The 25,648-nt window shown below is 38.3% G+C and overlaps 1 protein-coding gene across 6 annotated transcripts in view; it reads left to right on the forward strand.

Moving 5' to 3' along the window:
- The first annotated feature begins 9,705 nt into the window (after nt 1-9,705).
- Nucleotides 9,706-25,648, forward strand: part of TBC1D5 (TBC1 domain family member 5) — a 510,030-nt gene continuing 494,087 nt past the window's right edge. For 4 of the 6 annotated variants that reach the window (XM_033133070.1, XM_033133068.1, XM_033133069.1 and 1 more), the window contains exon 1: nt 10,048-10,224. The gene's annotated coding sequence lies outside the window, so the exon portion shown is untranslated. Of the gene's footprint in view, nt 9,725-10,047; nt 10,225-25,648 lie in introns of those variants that run through there. The other 2 variants (XM_033133071.1, XM_033133074.1) reach the window with 2 other exon arrangements.

Genomic DNA, 25,648 nt, shown 5'->3' on the forward strand with positions numbered 1-25,648 from the left:
ACTTGTATTATGCTGTATATTTCTTGAGGCTTCGTCCATAAGATAAAATTCCCAGAGTAATTTTTCTAACGGAACCCATAACTCTTTCATCACTTTTATCCCTGAATATGCATGATTTTCCATTACTGTTTATAGTTAGGACTTCTGTCTTTACAGTAGATGGGCACAAAAAGCTATGTTATATTTGCCATGGGACCTATAATTTTTAAGGCACTGTGCTAGTAAAATCTTTACCTTTATTATATTACCATAATGTAGATTTTGTATTTTATGGAGGATTGCACATTGAAGGAGCATAGTGTTATATCAGTGCATGGCCTGAGTTGTTAGTTACATCATGGTGTGTCTATTGTTTTAAAGCAGCCGTCAGGGAGCTTATTATGGTGTCACAAGCAACTTGATCAGCTTCTAAGGTCGGCTACCTGTTCTTGCCTTCGCTCATTACTCCCCATATTTTAGTCTCTCTTTATATTTGAATTATTCACCCTGTCCTCTGTCATGGGACTTTGCATTGCCTCACCCTACAGTAAGCAGAGTATATTTCCACACCATTGATATTGGACGTGGCCATAGAACTTATTTTATCCCATAGAATTGGGCAGAAGTGACAGTGTGCCATTTTGGAGCCCAAACCTCAAGAGTTATTGGACATTTCTACTTGTTCCTCTTGTACTTCTGTCATAAGCAGAACATGAACATCCCTAGGTAGCTGCTGGTCCCAAAATGAAGACATGTGGAGTAGACCTGAACTGAGCCCAAAGTCCAGTTTGGCCCAGCCAAGCTCAAGCTAGATCATGTGAACCACAGCCAACCTGTAATTCCTGAACAAGAAAAACAAAAATGCTTTTGTAAGTCATTGAGATATTGGAGTTGTTTGTTATGCAGCATTGTTGCAATAATCGCGAATTAATACCTTTCCCACTGTTGATGGTTTTCATGCCTTTGTCTATCTGTGTGCATGCTTAGTGCTTTTGGGTGGCTATTCACATGGATGGAATCAACTGGAGCATGCAAAGGACCCCATGAGACATTTTTGCTATGAAATCCCAAGCTAACAGAGAAATGTTGCATATTTTCGACGTTCATATCTCAGTCACCATTTTAAAGGACTTCTAGGTAGGCATTCAGCCTAACAAAACTGTCTGGTGATTTGGGGTTCCACTCTTTTTTGTTAATGAGTGATGACTCATCCATTCACATTGTAAGGACTTCTGTGAAAGATTTTCTTTCTCTTACATCATGTGTTTGGGGCATTAATAACTTGGAGCAAGCATCTGGACATTCTCATGAATTAACATGTGAACCTAACCAAGTTTCTTTATTTTAGTGGACCAAGTACTCATTTCTTATTTATACCAAGGCCCTGGTGGTGGTGAACAGACTCTAGGATAGCTCCCAATTATCCCTGTCTCCTAGTACCGATGCCCTGTGTGATACCCTCCCCTTAAGTATGGAAAGGACCTGTGACTAGTTTTTAATAAACAGTATATTGTACAGGTGGTGAGATGCCACTTGTGTAATTGTGTTGCATAAGATTGTAATGTCTGTCTTGCTATGAAACTCTTTTGCTGATTTTGATGATGCAAGTTGCTTTGTAGTTGAGCTGCCCTATGAGAGGCCCACTTGGCAAGCAATGGAGGGCAGCCTCCAGCTGACAGCCAGCAAGAAACTGAGGCCCTCAGTCCTGCAACTGGCAAGAAACTGACTTCTGCCAGCAAATCCTGTAAGCCTAGAAATGGATCTTTCCCCAGTCAAGCCGTGAGATGAGACCACAACCTCAGCCAACACCTTGATTGCAAACATGAGAGAGATCCTGAGGTAGAGAACCTACGTAAGCCATGCACAGACTCTGGACCTGCAGAAACTGTGAGATTATAAATATATGTTGTTTTAAGGAGCTACACTTGTGGCAATTTGTTATGCCTCAATGGATAAGTAAAACACTGTTCAACCATGTAACAAGTTCATGATTTCCATAATGTGATATATTTTTACTTTTATTCATATCAAACATTTACTGAATACCTACCAGATGCTGAGCACTTCTTAAAACACTGCTGTTGGAGAGATGAATGTGACATACTGCTTACCTTTGAGGAACTCACAGTCTAGGGGCTGTCAGGCATTCAAGCAGCTGGTCATGACACAATGGGACAAACATTATAACAGGGATATAAACTAAATGTATTTACACTTTTCTTGGCACAGCATTTTATGCCTACATCTGGAAAAAAATGTACGGGTCTCGTATGGCATATAGATACTATAAAATCACTGTTGAAGGTGTTTACTAAGGAACCATCTGTACATTCCTGACCAAGAATAAGTAACCCAATGAAAGTAATTGCTATCACAGAGAACAAAAGCTTCAAAGAAATGGCTTTACATAGTTGTGATCATGACTTTATTGTCCTTCCACAAAACTATGGAAAATCAAAATTGATTATCTTCCTCCTATAAGTTTTTTTTTCCTTATTAGATAATGTTTTGAGATATGGTACTTTCAGGATAATAAAGTTAAGTCATTACTTTTAGTGTCATGACATTTAGGCATATTTGCATGTGTATCATAGATGTTCAGGTGGTACAACAAAAGTGCATTTGTCTCTTTGATGTCCAAAGTAAAGTCCAGAATTTGCTATTTTGTGTGTGAAAACAATAAATCCCAATCATTATTGTTATATCTAGAATAATTTGCTTTCCCTACAGACTGAAGGTGTATTTTTCTGATCAAAACTTTTCTGACCAAGACTCTAAGATATAAAAATAATATAATACAAAAGTAATATTTATTTTTATAATTAAATAGTTACCATGTGGTAAATAACTTAATAGTGGATTATCCCAATTAATGTTCATAAAAACCTAATAAATTAGAGACTATTATTATCCCCATCTCACAGATGACGCTGAAGCCACAGAGGGTAAGTAACTCAAGTTACTAGCTTGAGATTACATCATTAACAAGTAAGGGAAACTGAGATTTGAACTTGTGCAATTCTACCCCGGGTTCTATGCACTCAGCCTCTATTCTATTCTGCTCCCTAATGTCTCTGACTGCTCCAAGATTTTTAAGGGCAATTTTCAGCATGGGTGCTCTGGTGATCATAAAAAGCATAAGGGTGCAAAAATGGGCCATGCAGTATCAAAGTATTTGATATTCCTCATATATCCATAAATGCTGACATTGTTTCCTTTAAGGGCAAGTGAATTTATCTATTTATGTTTTAAAAATTGATCTAGACAGTCTTTCATGAGATTCTCCATATATCAACTTAGTTAACAATATGATGCCTTTCGTATTGTGTCAGGTAGATAGAGGGTATGCAGATTTTTAAAAAAGATCTTAAAATTCAGTGGCTTATATAAGGTTGAGGTTTATTTCTCTAATTTAAAGGTGTAGCGGGGAAGTCATGGTTGGGAAAGCAGCTCTCCCAAGGTTGGGGACGGAGTTCAGGGACCTGGTTTCCTTCCATCTTGTTGCTCTGCCAGCTCTGCACACTCACTGGAAGCTGGGTCACCACCGTGTCTGTGTCCAGGTGGCAGGAATAGAGAAAAGGCAGTAGAGGGCAAGCAACTTTCTTTTAAACAAGTGATGCGGAAAATATCCACATTGCACCCTTTTGTACTCTATAAATGAAAACAAAGTCACATTGCCACACCTAGTCACAAGGCAGAATGGCAAGTGCTGTCTCTAGACAGATGGCCATGGGCCCAGCTAAAAGTCAATTCCAATGAAAGAAGAGAAAATTAAATTTGGAAGGAAAGAGGAGCTAGTAGTCCATCACACATAGCTATGCAGACCCTACATACAAATCAACTTCTGGTTTCAGCATTATTTTTTGTGTGTGTGTAGGCTTTCTTTAGAATAATATCATTCTTGTTTTTCATGACGTGGATGAGAGTTAAAATGATTTTAAAGCCCACTATCACTAAAGTCTAATATCACTATCAGTTGGTTTCATACCTACTAATAACACCTACTCTTTAATTACAGGGTTAGTAAATGGGTCCTTGCTTTATATTAGATGAGAGCATTTTGAAATTGTGTATGAGAAGGGTGCATATGTGTACTGAGTAACCAATGGAAGGAATGCAGTGAACATGTACTGTTTTTTCTGCCAAGCATCCTTTTCCACTTCTGACAAATAGCCACAACCATTCTTTAGGAAACTGACTCTGTCCCACTCTTTCTGGTTGTCAGTGTGGTTGAAGGCACTTTCCTTCTGAGGAAAGTTGTCTTAAGCAGTTTTCTCTGCATGCAACTCCTCAGGTTCTGTGTGACCATTATGTAGATTCCATCAGATGAGCCCAGTGCTAGGGCCCCAGGTATATGATCTCTTCCTTGTATCTGTTTGGCTAAGGGGTAATACAGTTCCTTCCTGCAGTTGGTAATGTCTGGGTAATGTACTCATCACTTGTTTGGCGCTCAGCACTTCCATCACCTGTATAACTGATTCCCTGTATTAGAGCCCTTCTGCTGTAAGCAACTGAAGAGGTTTCCTGGTCAGACCTTGACTGACGAAATGGCCTACTCCATTGGGTTGTTACAGGTCTAGACATGCACAAAGACTAATCAGTTGCCTTTTCGTCTCAATTCTCAGTTCTTTCAGAAAGAGAAGCTGGTTGGCCTTGTGTGTTTCAGGTTCTTGATGGCTTTTGGGGGTGGGAGAAGGGAGAGGTGATTGAAGTTGGTGGGAGATAGGTCTTATGATGAGCTGGGCAAACAGCCCCCAAAGTAGCTTCTACAGCAACAGAGAATGGGGAGAGGGAGTATCCAAAACTGTTATCCCACAAAACTTTTAGTAATTTTTATTATTAGCCTTACAATTGTTATTATCGTCTTAATTATCTTTGTAGTCAAAATAAATCTTAAACAATCTTTATCATTTTTTTAACAGTGAAAGGCTTTAGCTTGTCATTATCTCTGCCTGGGGTTAGCTGCATTGTAATGGATGGCTCCAGAAGATGACAAGTTCTTCAAAGACTAAAATGCAAAAGAATGTAAGAATTTAGATTTCTTGACATTACTCATAACTGTGACCCCTAACTCTAGTATAAGGGTGTGCCAGAGGAAGTCCTAGAATGGGAGTGTATTGCAGTTCAGGTTTCCAGAGGAGCAGATATCAAGATGGGATTGCATGTGCGAAAGTTTTATGGACAGAATATACCAGTGAAGGATAAAAGGAAGGAAGCAAGAATGGGAGGGAGAGTCTTCTGGCCACAGTGCAGATCTGATACCTGTAAAAGCTAAGGGGAAAGGAAGGAAGATTGTCTAAGAAGATCCTAAGACTGCAGCTGGTTTTAAGAAAGTTTCGACCAGGCCTGTGGGGAATTCTTGAGCCCAAGTTGCCCACTAGAGGAATCCTGCTTCTCTTGATAATGAGTCTGCACTAACACCCCTGCTGTGCTCAGTCACTGACTGGGAGTAGCCCAGTGGAAATGTGGCCTCCGCGTAAACTCAATGGTGCATCCAACAAGGTGGCAACTGAGGCTGAAAGTCAACTACGTTCCCTGCAGTGGGAGATCTGAGCAGAGTATTTCCACGGATGAAAATAAAAGATAGCAAAGGTCTGTTCCACACACAGTACATGCTTATCAGACCCATCACACTGCCAGAGGGCAGGATGGACATCTTGTTATCATGTTAGTCTGGTCCATGATGAGAATTTCAGGATCTGATGGTGGCCTCTTTATCCAGGCAAGTTGAGTGGAATGGTGGAGAGAAGAGTGGATGTGGATATTGGCCTGGCCAGAGTAGGTCCCGCTGAGTGTGCCCAGAGGCACAGGCCTGGAGGAGAACTTCCACCTTTCCTAGAGAACACTTGCATTTTTGTGTGTGTGTGTATATGTGTGTGTGTGTGTGTGCGCGTGTGCTTCACTTTCTGCCATGCCCCAAGCCAGAGAATGCACACAGATGCCAAAGCAGAAAACCAACTAGCGTGTAAGTAGCTGCAAAGTTAAGTGTCTCAATTAGTTTTTCCTAAGAACGCTGACGTTGGTTCAAATTTAATTTTTCTACCTTAAATATTATGAATTGTATTATAAGTAGCATAACTCCAAATGAATTTTCATACAATGTTCATATTTTTCTGGAGTTACGAATCATCGGCTTTCTTATTTTAGTTTCTTTTTTCCTAGATTAGATTGCAGGCCACTCTCAGATCTGTCAGTGTGCTGTGTACTGACTGGGGACTAAAAGACCCCTCATTTTTTCTCTTGGAAACTAAAGATGTGAGAAATCAGAGAAAAACTGGATCCCTACAACTACTGTCATGGCCTAAAAGGTGGGGTCATTGCTATTGCTCTCCAAAAGGCCAGCGGGGCCTCCCAGCCTTGAAACCACCAGGACACAGGTGATGGGAGATGACTGCTTTGGCACCCCATGTCTCCTCACTTTCTGCCTGACAATAAACCTGTAAGGTAATCTGAGTGCAAACGTGTCTGTCCCTTGCAATGTGGAAGACATTCACTAGTCCTCAGTGGTTCAGGAGAGAGATGATGAGGATTGAAGGTGAGATGTCGGTGGGGATGGACAAGGAACCCTATTACTTGGTGATTGAATGTTGCAGGATAAGAAAGAGTCAGGGAGACCTCTCAGGGATCTGATTTGGGGCTCTGGGGGGGATAATGCACCATCGGGGAAGTAGGGCTCAAGAAAAGGGGCCGATCTGTGGGAATTTGAAAAACTCAGTTTGAGCACATTGAGTTTGATGTGCCTGTGGGACCATTTGGGACACATCTCTAGCAGATAGCTGAATATATAGGTCTATTCTGGCTATTTATTGCTACCTAACAAACTGTCACAAAATTCAATGGTTTAACACAATACAAAATGTATTTGCCTGTAATTCTGCAATTTGGGCTTGGTGAAGAACAGGTCGTTTGTACTCCATGTGGTGTGACATGAGGCAACTTGACTGTGTTTGGAGAATCCACTTCTAAGATGGCCTCACATGTGTGGCTGGTTGGTGTTGTGTCCAATGGAAGCACAACTGGTCTATTAGCTGGGGACCTCAGTTTTCCTCCATTTGGCCTCTCTGGATGGCTACGTTAGACTTCTCACATCATGGTAGTCTCAGAGTAGTTGAATTTGTTATTCATGGTGCTTCCCTGAAAGAGAAAAAAACAGAAGTGGCCATCAAAGACAAAAACCAGATAAGCAAGGAAATAGATTTTATTTAGGCTGTAGCAATAGGGAAAGTACCCAGGTTTGAAGATCAGAATGTATTACAGGATGGTTGTGCCTTATGCTTTTATGACGAAGAGTAGACAAGTTATAGGTGGATTGACTATAGTTGAGATTGTTTTGTAATTAGGGGACGTTTTAGTCAGGAAATGTTTACTTCTGGGTCTAGCTAATTTCAAGTGGACAGTTCTAATCTCAGCTAATTATTCATGAGACAAAGAACAGGAAGTTGAAGCGTTTTTGTCTGAGCTTCTCAACAGATTTAGGAAAAAAGGGAAAGGTCAGTCTATGGCTTTCTCACAGGTAAATAGAGAATCATCTTTTAGTCTTATGAGAAAGAGTGGATAGTGAATCTCATCTAAGTCAGGTGGTGAAGGGTGTTTTTTTTTGTTTTTTTTTTTTTTGGTGTGTGTGTGTGTGTGGTAAGCACGTCTCAGAATACAAACAGGTGGAGGGATTTGTCAATCATCTGTTCTCTATGAGTATGGCTCTGGTAAAGTTCAATGTTGTCACTACAAAGCCTTCTTAAGGCCTGGGTCTAGAACTGGCATAATCATTTTGCCACATTCTATTGTTTGAAGCAGGTGACAAGTCCAGCCCAGATTCAAGGGGAGAGGATTACACAAGGGCGTGAATTCTGGGGAGGCACGGTTCATTTTGGGCCACCAAAATAACATTCTCCAACAGAGTCTGGACTTTGGACTGGACATTTAGAATGGAAGGCTACTAGCAAATCCTAGGTGGTAGCTGGAAGTATTGGGTGGGATCTCTCTGCGGGTGTATACATTGGTGAGTGTGGAAAAGAATCCTTCAATGTTGCAGACATATGATTGGTATCTTGAGCAGTGATTGAAGGGGTTCAGTAGCCTCCCCCAAAATGTGCCAGTTTGGCAATGTGGACTATTTTGAGCTGAGGGCAATCAAGATCCAACAGATTCAAGTAAAACTTTTACCTTTCCCTTAACTACTGAAAGAATGTAGATAGACTTCCTGGAGCAGAAAGAAAGCTATTAGTAGAGATAACTTTTTATCTGAATAACTTATCTGTATGGCAGGGCAAACATTTAATTACCAAATATCTACTCTTCTTATTTTTCTGTGAATTAATCTTTCCTTCCTTTAAGCACTGTCCCATTTGCCATTCCTTACTTCAGGATGGCACACAGCAGGTCCTTGAAATGACATCATTTCCATTCAATGTTGTTTCATTATAATGTTTATGAGATGTCATAAGAATTTTTTTTATATCAGTCAGCCTATGGTAAAATTGGTTTTGCTATACGTTGTTTCACTCAAAGATGCAGAATCTATCAATAACATTAAGTGAGGACTTACTGTATAAGCCTCAAATGCCCAACTTGTCCTTGGGGCTCATTGTTAGGAGACCCCGTACATATGTAATTAAATTTGTTTTTTCTCCTGTTATGTTTTAACCTGCTATGTTAATTTGATTGTTAGACCAGCCAAAAAACCTAAAAGGGTAGAAAGAAAATTTTGCCTTCCCAACATGATTTTCCTAGTTTCTCAGAAGCTCTTGTTAATATGTTTCTTGATCAACACTTATCTCAATGTTTTCCGGGATTTTGTTAGTTCTGCTACTTGAACATTATGTCAGTATTCACTAGTTTAATAGCAATGATGACTGGTCTAACCAGAATTGCCACTTAGTAAGTTTTTACATTTTAATTATTTGCTCTGGTTAAATCTGGCCAGAACCACTAACATGTCCAGGTTCTGCATCAAAGAGGGGCAACAAAAGAGAGGGAAATCTGTGTGAAGGGGAGGGTTGTTGTGAAGAAAAGTTTCCCACATAGAGACCCTCATTTGAAGCTAGATAATCTTTGGAAATTTGACCTTTCTCTGCCTTGGTTTCCTTTTTCTGTACTCAACAGTTTATCAATTTCCTTTGGAGCTCTTGATGATAAGAGACTATAAAACTTTTTTACTAGGCGAAGCCTTTACTAGTCTAATGAGCATCACCATTCAAAGGCTTTCATATTGGGGAGAGAAACACTAGCATTCCACATGTGCTTGCGTTAAAGAGAATCTTAAATCATGATTAAGCAGAGGTAGAGGGCAACTACACAGGGTTTAGACGTTGTCTGTATTCTGATAGTCATCAGACTTATTACTGAGATACCATAATGCTAAAGACAAATACCGTCCTAGGTCAGGTGGAAAAGATAAAATCTGAGCCTACTATGATGTTTGTAAAATTAACTGTTGTATATTACATCTATATGGGTTATACTAAAGTAGGTTTACACAAAATGTTAATACTCCTCCAAAACAGAGGAAGTGACAGATTAGCTGGGTCTTGAAGCATGAACAGGAGTCTACTCAGCTATAGAAAACTGTCTAATGGAAGACCATTTGCATAAGACTAAGAAATGTTCATTTTTAGACTAGAGGGCCAACCTCTCAGGAGGGTCTCAGGGGCTGACATTTCCCCTTCCTCTCTCTGTCTCACCCAGGGAAGGTGATGGTGAGTGTGAGTGAATGTCTAAGTCCCAGTGGCAGGTTCCCAGCTTCCAGGTGAGCGCTGGACCAGGGATGCGGTGGAGGGGTAGCTGGAAGGGGTGCTAAGCTAGAGGGAGGGTAAAAAAAGCCTCCTGCGCCTGCGCTGTGTCAGCCAGACTGCTCGGCAGAGTAGGGCTGAGCGAGTGGTGCACTCCCCACGTCGTGCCTCACCGGGCCCTAGAGACTTGGACCCAAGAGCGAGTACGTCGCGCGCCCGCGCAGTCTTTAGGCCCAGGCGGGCGCCTGCGCACGAGCGTTCCGGACCCGCGAGCCGCGGGGTTATTAGAGGTGGAGCGCGGGGAGGGCGCGCAGCAGGAGGCGGCCGCCGTTACGGCGCGAGCGTGGTCACGTGGTCGCTGGTCACCGCCGCCACCTCCCCTCCCGCCCTGTTCTCTTTCTGGTCGGGCCGGCGGGTTCCACGAGCGCCGGGCAGAGACTGAGGGAGAGAGAGAGAGAAAGAGAGGGGAGGAGGAGGATTCAGGGAGTAGGAGCTGGGGAGCCCTTCTGCGCCACAGGTAAAAAAATAACGATAATGATGATGATGATCATAAAAAAGCCGAGCACTCGGAGCGCCTTCGCCTTCCTCCAGTGCAGCCTCCAAATGTAGTGGCTCCCGCCCCGGCCTCCCGATCAGCTTCTCAGGACGAGTCCCGCCTCCCCTCCTGTCGCTGCTGCAGCTGCCGCCGCCTCACGGGAAGGCCTGAGGGTGCGGGTGCTGCTGCTGCGGACGGGTAGTCGCACCGCCCCGGGTTTGTGCGCTTCCCGGATCGGCGTGGGGGTTGGGTGGCGCGAGGGGAGGCTCCCCTAGCTCCAGGGCGGGCAGGGCGAGGAGGCTGCTTATCCTAGCCTGCCTGCCTTCCCTCACTCGGGATGTTGGGGTCTAGGATGCAAGGCCAGCTGCAGCAAGAGGGCAGACAGAGCCTGGCGGCTGGACTAGGGCTCAACTTCCTACTTGGTAAATTTCCCTGTTCATTTCAGCCTTGGGCAGCACGCTTCCTTCGCAGGCCGGAAGCGAAACCGACCCGGAATCCCAAATATTTTAAAATGCACCCTTTAGAAGAGAGAAGCCTTTCACCTTTGAGAAAAGAAACGTGACTTTGTTTTAGTACGACTTAAGTTTATTCACCTGTAAGAACATGCAAGTTGAGGCCTTTCAGGATACGAGTAAAACTTTGCAGAGGGTGAAGGTTGATTACCACCCTCCCTCCTCTTTTCCTGGAAAAATGAACACAGACCTCTCGAACAGTGTTCGGTTCTGCAAGTGACTTAAGAGTCTTTTCAATTAAACAGTTATTAACAGTTTTAGTTTTAGTTCAGGAATATGATCTATGCTTAAAGTTTACATTCTTTAATTTTTTTTTCAGAGTAATGACTTTCTGAGAAGAGTCATTTGTCAACTTTGAATTGGACTAAGTCTTGAAATTGTAACATGCAGGTTGCACACCTTTGGGCCGGATTGCAAGTTTCTAGATCCAGTCATTCTTTTGTACTCTTTGTACAGCAAAATACAGCCTCAATAAAACTATGTATTATTAGTGTTGTGCTGTTATACAAAATAGTGACTCAAAGCAGGAAGCATTAAATGTAGGCATTGTTGAAATCTTTGAACACTTTTGATTGATATCAGTGATAAAGAAATTCAATTATATGTTGGTTATTTTTCTTAATGAGCTTTTCTGATTCCACATCTTGGTATCTCTAAATTCATATGTAATATTGACCATTTAAAATTTTTACAACTATCTGCACTAGAGTCATGTAGAGAGCAGTGCTTCTCAAACTTGACTGTGCCTAAGAATCCCTTAAGGCTCCTGTGTAAAAATGGAAATCCTGATTCAGTAGATCTGTGATGCAGCTTGATATTCTGCACCTATAAACTTCTAGGTACTGCTGAACACGGAACCATCCTTGAGTAGTGAGGACGTAGATAACTCTGCCTTAGCACAAGACGATGTTGTCAGTGAACAAGTGCCTTTTAATAATTCACCTGGGTCTAGTAGAGGTGGCTTAAGGGAAGGGGCAAACGGCAGGATGAACTGGGACAGCTTATGTGGAGTGAGCAGACCAAGTCTGGGTCCCAGGGTATCCTGACTGGATTCAGACTTTTTTCTAATGCATGTTTTAAAAAATGTAAATTGAAAAGTCTAAAAGTATCACACACAACCTCATATACTTTATGTACATTAAAATGGTTTTACTTTAAAAAAAACTTTATGGAAGTATAACGTCATCTATCTTAGTACCGTAATATTTATAGTCGTTAGTACTTACTTTACCATTGTTTCTTCATGTTATTAGATAATATTTATGACAGTACTTTTGAAGTAGTTACTAAGTGCCAGGCACTGTTTTCAGTACTTTACCAATCTTAACTCATTTAATCCTTACAACAACCTTTAAGGAAACTGAAACAGAGAGGGTAAAAGTCACCTGCTCAGGTTTACACAGCTAACACCAAGCTGGGATTTTGGCTGGCTGACTCTACAGTCCATGCTTTTAACAAATCTTCTCTATGCTGCCTTTTTTAGAAGATAAATTAGTGATACTCTTTTAAATCCCCTTTCTTAGTATTGTTGAGAATTATGAGCTCTACTTTCATTTTAAAATTCAAATTTGTCAACCTTTCATTTCCCCTATTTTATCTCACTTTAAAATGAAGAACTGCCTCAGTGCTTGTAATCTCTTCAAAATAAGTTACTGAAATTTGCAAAGCTTTGTTTTGTTTGCTCTTGTTTGTTGGACCAGTGTCTTTGTATGTCCCTGTTAAATGTAAAAGTAGTATCTGCTTCTGTTTTACCCTGCACAGTTTCAGTCCTTTATTTCTTGCCTGTGCCTGTCTTCCACTTCCTCATGCATACTTGGTAGATTTATTCGCTATTTGTTATCCCAGCATTTAGGATTTTGGGGGAGATTGACTGGGATACTGACTTTTTTTGGTCAGTGAAGACAATAAACGAAGCATTGGTTATTATTATCCTATTTTAACACTGAAAAAGTAACAAGGACAACCTCAGAATAAAGGATGGTACTTTAAGTTGAACAATTTGTGCTTCTTAAAGATGTTAATATATCATCTGTCCCTCACCCTGTTTGTGTCTCAGACCACAGAAAGCTTTGTACCGTATCTGCACCAGGCTGAGGAATGGTGATTGTACACCTGACCTAAGACATTTCTCTTAATATGGACAGATCATTGGAATGGCAGTAATATACAGTGTGTGAACTAGAACTTGAGAAATGAGAAATTGTGGCAGGGGTTAGTTGTGGCAGTGGAAGGAGGTGGGGGAGGGAGAGTATTGGGGTGAGGAGGGCCTAGGGCGCTGATTCCAGTACCATTAATTCTCTATTACCTGGGATAATAGTGAGTTTGGGAAAGAAGTCAATAGAACAACAAATCCCTTTGTAAATGTTTTCTCAAAGCTCATACTCTGTTATTGTGATGTCTGTTACGATGCCATGCTGGCCAGTTACTTAGCCTCATAGTGCCTCACTTTTCTATTTTTAAAATGAGGATAATAATAACTACCAAGTTGTTTTGAGAATTAAATGAGAATGTATGTATATGTGTGTGTGTGTGTGTGTGTATATATATACACACACACACACACACATATGTATATTATATTATACCTGGTCTTATATAAGACCCGGTCTTATATAAAAATAAGACCGGGTCTTATATTAATTTTTGCTCCAGAAGATACATTAGAGCTGATGGTCTGGCTAGGTCTTATTTTCAGGGAAACACCGTATACGAGGTGTGATCAAACAATATAGTGAATGTTTAAATTAAAAAAAAATATTACTGTAAAAGACGCAGTGCCATTAATCACCCTCAAAATATTCCCCTTCGCTTCAAACACACTTATCCCATTGTTCGTGCCACTTTCTGAAACAGTTCTGGAAGTCCTCTTTTGTGAGTGTCTTTAGTTGTGCTGTCATGGCTGCCTCGATGTCCTGAATCATTTTGACTTTGGGGAAGAGCCAAAAGTTCAATGGTGCCAGATCCAGTGAATAAGGTGGATGAGGACACACTGTAATGTTTTTATTTGACAGAAATTGCTGTAGACCAGAAGCGATGTGTGACATGGAACATTGTCATAATGGAGGATGATTTACGGCACACTTTAAAACATGACCTTCTCTCAACCGTAGCTCACACCTGACTGACTGCACTGAACAAGTTAAAACTTGTCACATACAGTTACTAAAGTTTGACGTGCAGCTTCCCATATTGAAGATCCCTGCCTTTCGGTTGGATGGCACTCAGCAGCAACATTCACCATGTTTTGATCACAATGGAAAAGCTCCGTGTCACACATCGCTTCTGGTACAGCAATTTCTGTCAAATAAAAACATGGTATGTCCTCATCCATATTATTCACCGGATCTGGCACCATGCGACTTCTGGCTCTTCCCCAAAGTCAAAATGAACATGAAAGGTAAATGTTTTGAAACGATTCAGGACATCGAGGCAGCACGACAGCGCAACTAAAGATATGAAGGAAAAGGACTTCTAGAACTGCTTCAGAAAGTGGCAAGAACCATGGGATAAGTGTGTTCAAAATGCGGGGTTGTATTTTGCGGGGGATTAATGGCAATGTGTCTTTTACTGTAATACATTTTTAATTTAAACATTCACCATATTTCTTGGTCCCACTTCATACATACGTATATACTCACATATAGACATACATAGACATAAAATATGTTTAACATGTATAACATGTATATAAAATGATTTAGGTAGTGTCTGGCACCTAGTTATTGCTTCCATGTAAGTGTTAGATATAATGTTTGACTATAGATAATCTGGAGTGTGGTTAATTATTATCTGCATGATCAAGACTGACTATATTTGAATGAACTTAATAGAAATTGTACATTTATTTGGTATATGGCTGTGTGCGCTAAGATAACAGGATGAAAATAAAAAATTGTTATAGAAATGCTGTTATCTCTTTGGAGAATTAAATATTAATAAGTATGGTTTGGCAGCTCAGATTTTTCGAAAGAAGAAAGCAAGGCTGTAGAAATAATAAAAGATGTCTTTGGTGGTGGTGTGAAAGGATCAATTTCAAGTGTAGTGTTGTGAATCCTAGAATAAGATAACCTTGTTTCTGAAGGCTTCTCTATATATAAGTTACACCTTCCTCAACTGACTCCTTTGCTCCTTAAAATAATCCATGTTTGTTTTCTCCAGAGCTGCCCTATAGCCCCTTATCTGAAACCCATGGTGGCATATGTGTCTCAGAAGTAAAAAGTTTTTGGGATTTAGAAAATTAGTATGATGTATTTGCTGCATATTATGAAATCTCCTGTGGATAGGAGCAGTCATCCCATAATCGTACACATTAATTTTCCCAGTGAAATTATACATATTCACACTAAGAAGACTAAAGAAGACTATAAAAAGCCTCATGTTAGGCCACGTTTTGTTGACAACTGAGAAAAGAATTTTTAGTTTTTAGAGTTTTTTGTATTTGTGGAGTTGGCAATAAAGGATAGGGGTCTGTAAATACTCACACACACACTATAGTTATATTCATCATAGTACATGTCTTTTTGACTAGGCAGAGACTGGAGTATAGGATCTCTGTGTTTGTATCCTTAGCACCTACTCTAGAGATTGACATACAGTAGGTGCTCTTAAATGTCCATCATTTTGTATGAAAAACATCTACAGATAACATCATTTAGTCATTGTTCTGCGCTGCATGGCATATCTGGTTGACACCATGAAAATATTCAATAATTCCAGATTTATTATTTTTCTTAACTCAGTTGCCAAAGAAAGGTGGTTACTGGATTATTTTTTGAAACAAAATAGATTTAAGAGATTTGAAATAGGTGTTATAGACAATTGCAAATTTTCATATATTGGTGTTGAAAAAAATGCTTACCTTCATCTTTTTATAGGTCATTAAGTCTATTTAGGAGAATGATTTACTTTTTAAAATTGATTGGACTTAGTTTTATATGATAATTTATGACAGACTAGTTTTGGTCTATCTAAGAAAATGTTGCTGTGGGTGCATATCTTGAGTTGAATTATTACAGTGTGATAATTTAGCCTGCCATGTGAGAAAAAGTTTTTTTCTTCTATTACCAAAAGTGATGCCTGCTATGGAAATTTTATAAAAATAAATGATCAAAAATAATTACCCACACTATTGTAAATTTCTTAAAGTTTTCTTCAGGGTTATTTTGCCTTGAGAAAGGCTGAAAAAAATTCACATTTGTATTGCAAGTACTAGTTTTGAAAGCTCAGTTACAAATGCTGGTTAGCCGGAATGTTTTATCTCTTAGTGTTATATCTTAGTGTAGATATTTTGTCCCTAAGTAAGACAAAAAGGTTGAACAAAAGTAATTACGTCTCTACTTTTAAATAGTGACTCTTTAAAATAATTAGATTGGTGAGAAGTAAGCACCCAATTCTGATATAACTACTTTGGGGGAGATGTACCCTCCTTCTGATGGAGTTGGGGTGATAACAACAGTGCAAGAAGACTGAGCCCAAGTCACTGGCCCTGGCTGCAGAGGCATGCATGCTGCTTGCTGAGAACCTGTAGGGAACAGAATCAAGCCATTTAGAGTTTCCAAGAACCAGGTACCTCTGGGGTTGTTCCAGTAGCTACTTTTGAGGAATCCAAGAGGAGTTACTAACATTGCCTATCTTGCTATCCTGGGATGAGATAGTGGATTGATTGTCCTGGATCCCTGGTGAGGTTTGCAGGCGGGTGGGGGATGATGGAGTTGATAGGAGTTGGCAGTTGGTCACACTTTTCCATCTTTGTCTACTGACTTCATTAAACTAGGCTTCTTGAAATCCAAGAGTCTTGTGGTAGAAATGTTCATTTTGATAGGTAAGATGTTTGTGGTGTAGGGAGGCTTGGGATAAATTGCCTCCCTTTTCTAACCTTTATTTCTCTTAACTAATTTAGCGGTAATTTTAATTTCTTTATCCTGTGTTGTGTTGTGTCTGTGTGTATTGTAGATATACACAGATAAACATGTATGTGTAGATACACTTTTTTTTTTTAACTAAAAGTAGATTCATGCTATTTTGGTGCTTGCATTTGTTTTTCATTTTATATTACTAACGTTACTCTAACATAGTAACAAGTGTCTCCATACTTAAGTGTTATAAAGACAGAAAAAACTTCCGAAGAGTCTGTTATCTTAGATCTCCAACCCTGATTTCTTCCTGAGCTTTAAACCTGTGTATCTGATTGCCTGCTGGATAACTCCACTTTTGCATGGCCCACAGAAAACTCAAATGCAATATGTCTGCAACGAACTGAATGTACCATCTTCTCTTCCAAAACCTATTCCCTCTCCCAAGTTTATTATCTCAGTGGATGGCACCACCAACTCTAGCTGTTCAAGCCAGAAATCTGGCAGACCCATTTTACCCCCTTTCCCAAATTTTCACTTGAAGGCATTAAGCTCTGTGGATTCTACCTCTTAAATCCACTGTCCCCCCGTTCCCCCCACTCCCCACGCACACACTACTTCTACTCTGGTATAGTATATCTTGACCTACCGGATTTACTATCTCTTGCCTATGTTTCTGTAAGATTTTCTGATGATGTTCCTGTAGCCATGTGTTTTTTTGTCAGCTGTCACCTGAATCTCTTAATTACTCTATAGCTTCAATACTCTCCGTTACCTATTTCTCCCTCTTGTCTCTCCTTCTGCTTCATTTCATTATAAAGTACTGAAATCTTTGAGTTTTTGGAATTGTTTATGATTCTGCTTGCTTCAAGCCTGAAGTATTCTATTTCCTGATGGTACTGACTCTTGTGAAGTCTTTCTTAGCTTAAATGTCATAGCTCTAGGAAGCCTCCTTATACCACTAAGTCTGTGTTGTACCCTTACTATTTGGTCAGATACCCTGTACTACTCCATAGCATTAACTAAGTATTATAATTGTCTTTTTACCTAATAGTCTGTGTCCCACTTTTGACTTTTCGGTGAGCACCAAAGCCATGTACACCAACTTTACTCATAGTCCTGGCACTATGTCTACTAAAAGTACATGGTCCATTTCAGGTACTGAAAATAGAGCAGTAAATAAGAGGCTGTTCCATTTATTAACTGCTATGTGATAAACCACTCCAAAACTTAGTAGTTTAAGACAACAGTAATATTTATTTACTCATGGTTTTATAATTTGTATAGCACTTGGCGGGGGTAGTTTATCTCTGTTTCAATTGGTGTCAGCTCATTGCAGGTTACAGTTTCCACTTCCAGGATGATTAACTCACATGACTGGCAGTTGATGCTGGCTGCTGCCTGGGAACTCAACCAGGGCTGTTGATCAGAGCACCTAAATGAGGCCTCTCCCTGTGGCCTGGGTGTGACTGGTAGGTTCTGAAAGGGAGTGTCCCCAGAACAAGCATTGTAAGAGGTAGGAAGTGAAGCAGCCAGTCTTCTGAAAGGCTGTGCTCGGAACTCCTGTATTTTACTGGTTAGACAGACAGAATCAGCCCAGATTCAATGGGAGGAGAATTAAACTTCATCTCCTGTTGGAGAAAGTGACAAAGAATTTGTGACTATGTTTAATCTACTACATAGACATAAAAAACAAACAAAAAATAAAACTACAAAATTTGTTGGATGAGTTAATTCCTGTCTATATTCAGTCTCCTAAGAATCATGATCATAACGTCATTCATTTAAAAAAAATCAAAGTAGAACATACAGTGAAATTTTAAAAAGTAGTTTGTATTCCCACCTTCTTAAATAACTTCTGTTATTCGTAGTTTCTTAATTTTTAAGTTTTAATTATGCATGTAACTTCTAATTTTAATCAGTTTTGTGTTTTATTATAAAATTTTATCTTGCATAAATCCTCATGCACTGATGTCATTACTCTTTATTTCTGGAGGTGTCATTATTGTATCAAAGGTATGTATAATTTAGATTTTGATACTTATTGCCAAACTACCCGATAGAAAGATGATATTGATTTATACTCCAGCTTTTAGTGCAGGATATAAATTACATTTGCCCATAACCTTGCTACTTAAATCATTGTTTTTGGTTAACCTATTGGCAGAAATTGACAGATTGCTTTTATTATTTCTTTAATCCCTGTTTAAGTCCTTTGTCCAATTTTGGAGGAAGTTTTTTTCCTGTTGATTTTCAAGAGTTCTTTGTATAGTGTAGATTTTAATTCGTTGCCTAGTCAATATTCCCTATTTTGTCTTTTAATTTTGTTTTTATATTTTTTAAATTATGAAGAATTATTAAATTTTTATGTAGCTCTTTACGATTTTGTTTCTTGGCAGAAACAAGATTGAACTCAGTTCTCCCTTGTCTTTTTCTTTTTTAGCACTCTGGCAATCTAGTAGTTTCAAGTATAGATTTTGTACATATACATATTGGTGGGGAAAAAAATCAGTAAACCAATAAATTCCATAGAGTTATACAGATTGCTTTTTGGGGAATCAATTTCAGAATCTTGTCCATCTCTTAATAGCCTTATAATAGAATTGATCTATTTTGGGATTTGGAAAAATTCTATCCTAGACAATCCCAGTGAATCACGCTGAATAAAGACAAATTGTTCCTTGCTGTCAGTGTTAGACTTTCCCACAAAATGAAATTTTTAGTGATTGAAATATAAAATTATGAACACTTTTAAAATTGAAAACAGGGTAATATGGTCAGCTAGGTTATATGGACAAAGTAATACCCTGGAAAGGAATGAGAAATGCTAACATTTTTTTCTCCTTAAGTGCTAATGTGACTGTAAGAAATTACCAGGCCAAAATCTATATGAAAGCAGTAATTCAGAGAAGTAAGGAGAATATTAAAACTGCTTTTCCTCTGGAGACATTTGCCACATTTTGGAGAACTTTTCCTTTGGTTTTGGAAGCCTCAAAAGGCACAGGGTATAAAAATCAAAGCTCAGATAGGCCCAAGAGGGGATTCTAATAGGAAGTTTCTTATGAAATTGGGATTCCGAAAAGCAATGTCCATAGAATATGGATAAACCAAGATTACAACCCTTCCCTTTCTCTTGCTCACAGGAGGCTCCGAAAATAGTTGCCTGGGTCCTGAAAAAATACCTTTTCCTAAGAAGGCTTTCCTTCTTGATTTGTAGCTCAAATTCAGTGTCACTTGGTCCAGAAAAACCTCAAGTTGGGAATTTAAAATGGTTTTAGGTGACTGGCAGAAGCAAATGAAAGTCCTCTCTTGTAGAATACATTTTTATCTTAGGTCCTAGGGAATTCCCACAAATAATTTTCCAAAGAATTAGTTCACAGTAAAATAAAACCAACAGGCGAGGTAACAAGGCACCATGAGTAAGAAGCAGTAGAAACAATAGATAGAAGTAGACCCCCAAAAACTTCAGATTTTGGAATTATCGGATAAAGATTATAAAAGAAGTGTTTATTATGTTTACAAAAAGATGGAAAATATCTGCAGAGAATAGGAAACAAAAGATTTGAAAAATGACCCAAATAAAACTTCTAGAAATAAACAATACAGTAATTATAATGAAAAAACTCAGTGGGTATGGTTAACGGTAGATTAAATACTTTAGCTAAAGAGAATTCATGAACCAGACGTAGGAGAGAAGAAATTATCCAGAATGTAGCTCAGAAAGGCAAGGAAAGGAGTAAAAAGAAAGATTAAGATACATAGACCATGGAATAAGAAGGCCTGACAGTATTTCATCGATTTTCTAATTGTAGAAGGGAGAAATTAATAGGAAAGGGGACAATGTTTGAAGAGGTGATAGCCGAGAGTTTTTCAGAACTGATGAAAAACACTAGTCCATGCATTTTAAGAAACTGAGATAATTACAAGCAGAATAGCTAAAAGGAAATATGCATCTAGACACATCATAGTAACATGGAGAGAGCAGCAACAAAGACAACATTTTATTAATAAAAGTTGAAAGAGAACAAAAGACAGATTACCTTTAAAGTAGCTGTTACACTGATAGCTGATTGCTCAGGCAGTGGAAATGGAAGTCAGAAAACAGTGGGTTTATAATATCAATGTGGCTGGAAAAAATGGCCAGCCTAGTGTTCTCTACCCAGTGAAAAGACACTTCGGAATAAGGGTGAAATGACATTTTCAGACAGAATTGTAGAATATTATCCTCTGATTGTAAATAAAGCATATAGATAGATATATTTTCTGATTGGTTCTCGTGTTCAGAATGAAGGATTCTAATATCAGCAATTCTGAACTTCATATAGATTTTTCTTAAAAAATTGTGTTTATACTTAGTAAACAGATACTGTTTGTAATATTACTGATATATTACTCCAACTTTTGGATCTGTGCTCTATTTAGAATCTTCACTGTTGTAGGAAAACTTTTGTGGTGATTAATGCATGCCTTTAAAGTCTTGCTCTGTCAATGACGTAATTTTTAATATTTGTATGTGAAATAGTTCAAGCCTAGAAGAATTTGGATATTTGGTATTTGCTGCTTGGTATTTGCAAAAGTAACTCCTGGAAATTACTTCATTCTCATCTCCCAGTCCCAAATACAACTTTCTGGAAAAAGAAGTAGTGGGAGATTTTTTTTTTTTTTTTTTTTAACTCATGAACAGTGTTAGCATAAAAGGGAATCTAGAATGGTGTAAGAGCAAACAGACCCTAAAGTTGGTTTGATGGATCTGGATTAGAGTCTGGCTCCACCATTCAGTAATTCAGTCTTGGTTATGTGACTTAACCTTTCTGATACTTAGTTTTCTCACGTGTACAATAAGGATAAGACTACCTTGTAGGTAGGGTTTCCAGGTGGGAATTCCCGTCTGTTCTCAGGAATATTGTTGGCTTTACCGTTCCCGAATCCTGAGATATAAACTTTTCTGTTCTCCACGATGAATTGTTTCCGAAAAGTGATGGCTGATACTTCCAACAACCTGGATTCAAGGAGCCGATTTTCCAATTTCCTGACCAACTTTTCTCGGGATTCGGGAACGGAAAGGCGAAAAAAATTCCCAAGAACAGGCGGGAATTCCCTAGCAATAAATAGGAAAAATGTCTAAGAGATACATTGTGAGTAGTACGTTTATTTCCCATTGTGGGTATTACTGGATTCAAGGAGCCGATTTTCCCTATTTCCCGACCAACTTTTCTCGGGATTTGGGAGAACGGGAAAGCGAAAAAATTTCCTGAGAATCGGTGGGAATTCCTGCCTGGAAGCCCTACTTGTAGGTGTATTGTGGGGAATGGAGTAATGTTCGTACAGAGCAGTGAGTACAATCCGTGGCTCTTAGTGGGTTTCCAAGTAATTGTTATTAGTGAGAAACAAAGAAGTCAATTGAATCTGGCAAAGAATTTGAAGTTGTTTACAGTACAAACAATGTAAAAGAGTTGATTATACTGCTAATACTGAAGAGTTATGGACACATACAGTAATGATAAGTTTTTTGAAGTTAAGAAGTTGTCATAATGTGACTACCTGTTGATTTGGTGGTAGTTTTGTATCAAATCAGCTGTGTATTCTTCCTACAGGTTAGGCAGCTTCACATTCTTCATGGCAGGTGAAGCAAGACGAAATCAGTGACTGTCTTTAGGAAGTTAAAAAGATTGGCAACCACAAAACACACAAATGTCCATGATGACAGTTAAGTTATGGTAAACCTGAATATTTTAAGAATTCAGTCCAAAAAATGGTTATAAAGTATGTACTTAAAACTTTATACTTTAGTTTTCAGAAGATAAGTATATTTTTTGGCCTCCAGTAATTTAGAGTAATTGCGATGAGAGCACTCTATTGCTATTTGAATTGAGGATACAATTTCTATAAAATATTTACACCTAGATTTTACTTCCTCTGCTTTTTGTTGTTTATAGTCAAGACATGAAGAACAGTCTTTTATGATGTGGAATTACTTGTACACCTTGCAAATTATTTTCTAGTTTGTTGTTCTTTATTTAACATCTAGACATTTCCCCCCATTGAGTAGTGATAACTATGTAGAATATATTAGCTGATTGCATTTTTAAACCACACTTCTCATTATCATAGCAAAATTAAAAAACTATATTATAAAGACAATTCAGACAATTCAGTAGTTTTTATTTTTGGAACTGGAAATCATTTTTAGAATGTTGGTTACAGTAATATGTTATATTTGTAGCTTTTGAATTTATTCAGGTTATAGACAACTACTAAAAACAAATCAGGCATTTCTTGTCTTTCAAGTTCTAGGATCTCCAACCAAATACTGTGAAAATGGTTTGGGTAAAAATAATGACACAATCTAATACATACATGCACAAATGCTTCCTATTAAACAATTTAAGTGTTCATTTTCTTGATTTAGTTTAGACAGTCGTGATGCAGAAATTGAGCAGCAGCAAATTTTTGTGCAGTTGGGTCATGTGATAGTGGTCTCCATGCAGTGCTGCTTTTGATCTTGGAGGTAATCCCTTGTAATCACAAACTTTAAAGTATGTTAAGATTATACTTTCTAAGTTGATATATTTCGCATTAATAAAAATACATAGGATTACAGAAGACACTGTATGAAACTCATGTGGACTTTTTTGTTTGTTTGTTTACATTTGACTTTGTATTTCATATTTTGAGCTTTAGTTTATATTCCACAGGCTGGTAATTTGTTTTTAATTAATGGTTGTACTATGTGAACAATTGTAGGTTAAATTTGAATGAGTCCCTATTTTGTCTTTTATCTCTTCCAATCTTTTGTATTTTGAAAATGAGTGTTATCCCATGATATCAAACTATGTGACTCAAAGTCATTCCTCATAGGAATAGAAATTACTACCAGAGTCTGTTAGCTAGGGTTTATGTATATATCTCTTCAGTGCTCCATTTTGCCTTTTTCGCAGAACCAAAGAGATTTTTATGTACAATCATATCTTCACATTCTACAGCACTGTTAAGAACACTGATAGGTTAAACAAAAGCAGTCCAGTTTTTTCGTATTATATGTATAAGTGTGCTGAGTTATGATATAATATGTAGTGTAGTGGGCATTTTTTAAAAAGGAGTGGTATAGAAGATACTGTGGACCACACAGCAGCCAGAAAGCGAATGTCAAATGTGTTCAGAGGGGCTAGGATAATAACTCAAGTTTCAAAGACACCACAGGAAAAAAGCTAGACTTTATAGAAAACTAATGTGTAGTCACTGAGTTTTTCAGACATTAATCAGACAACAAGGAGGAATAATTAACCAAGAAGATCTGACAAGTCTGTTCTATCATATATGATGAAAGTCAGGTACAGATTGAAGGGTAATGAAAATATGGTGGCTTGGAGATGCTGATTTTATTTTAGGGCTTTTTGTGTCAGTGAGAAATGTTTATTAATTGGTGATTATTAACAAACTTTTGTGATAGGTCCTTGTAATCTGTTTATTTGCAGAGGTTGACATAATAGGTGCTAAGTAAAGTTCTGCTTGTATTTATACAAATATTATTTATGTTAAAATGTGAAAGTTTGATAATAATAAATACTATTTAAGATACTAGCTAGAGATTGTCATGTCGTTTTAGCGTGTTTTTTTTTGTTTGTTTGTTTGTTTTTTGTTTTTAAGTAATTCTCTGCTTCATTTTAGCTTGTAATCACTCACTGGGAACATTGTTCCAGTGACAAGAGTGCCACTCTAGAGCCAGACAGAACTGAACTCAGATTTTACTTCTACTGTTTGCTGGCTTAGGGTTTGTTGCTTGGAAAAATTCTGTAACTTTTTTTGGGGTTTCAATTTCCTCACTGAGAGGTTTTAAGTAAAATGAGGTAATTTACATAAAATACCTGGCAGTGCACAGTTGCTCAGGAAATGCTTGTTATTAATGGCAAGCCTCACTTCCTTTACATTTCTCAGTCGTCCAAAGTCTGTAATCTTAAATTGATATTTTGCTTTAGTTTGGAGATCACTGTCTAATATTATTTTTCTGTAAAGATCAAGAACAAACTAATTCAGTGATTAAGAAATATCGTTTATTCAGAAAAAAATCAAATAATAGATGTTTCTCTGCTCTAGAAGTGTTTCATTTCCTGAAATATTTTATGGATGTAAGTGATTACTGAATAATTTTATTAGACTAGCTCTGTTTAAGGACTTTCATATAGTCATTACATGAAAGGGGAGTTAAGAAGTCCTATGATAATCAGTTGTTAACACTGAACTATTTACAAATTGTGCCCTTATTCCTTAGGTTTAAAACAATTCTTTTCAACTTTAACATTTTATGATCTTTAAAAAATTTATGAAATAAGATGAATGGTTAAAGGTCTATCTTTTAACTGATTAGTCTAATTGGATTTGTCTTGAAAAAAGGACTGAATTTTGTGAATTCTAATGATAAGTGAAGTGACAGGAGGGCTTTAACATTTTTTCCCCTTTGAACAGATGTCTTGGCCTGCAGTGACTCCAACTCCCACAATCTTTCCAATTTTCCCTTCTCCTAAGTAAGTTTTTAAAAAGTGACACTTTTATTATAAGTGATTGACTTAATTCAGGCAAATATTACAGCTGAGGAAAGACTTTATTCCAGTGAGGAACACTGGTATGAATAAAATGTTAGTCTTTATTTTTACTTTTAAGTATTTAAGGCATGGTTCCATTCCCTTCCTCCACTCCCCTTCTTTCTCTTTCTCTCTTTATGTGTATTCACAGTAATATTTTTGTGTAATAAGCTTCCTTAAGATTAAAAGTTTTTATGCTCTACTATGCTGAGGTGTATCTGATACATTCTATATTAAGTGACAGTTAAAAACACTGTCAGGATCCATCCGGAAAAGACTAATCACAGTAGGTTTTTCATCAGGGGAAAGTTAAGCCAGGAACTAGTTGCACAGGTAATTGCGGAGAAGCCATACTGGACTGAGACAGGCCAGATTTTCACATCACCTGGATGCCTCTACGATACCATTAGGGCTGGGGGAAGATGAGAAAAGCTTTTGCTACCAGAGTCCAAAAGCCGGGGCT

The sequence above is a fragment of the Rhinolophus ferrumequinum genome, chromosome 17 (assembly GCF_004115265.2).
Source record: "Rhinolophus ferrumequinum isolate MPI-CBG mRhiFer1 chromosome 17, mRhiFer1_v1.p, whole genome shotgun sequence".
In the NCBI taxonomy this organism is placed as follows: Eukaryota; Metazoa; Chordata; class Mammalia; order Chiroptera; family Rhinolophidae; genus Rhinolophus; species Rhinolophus ferrumequinum.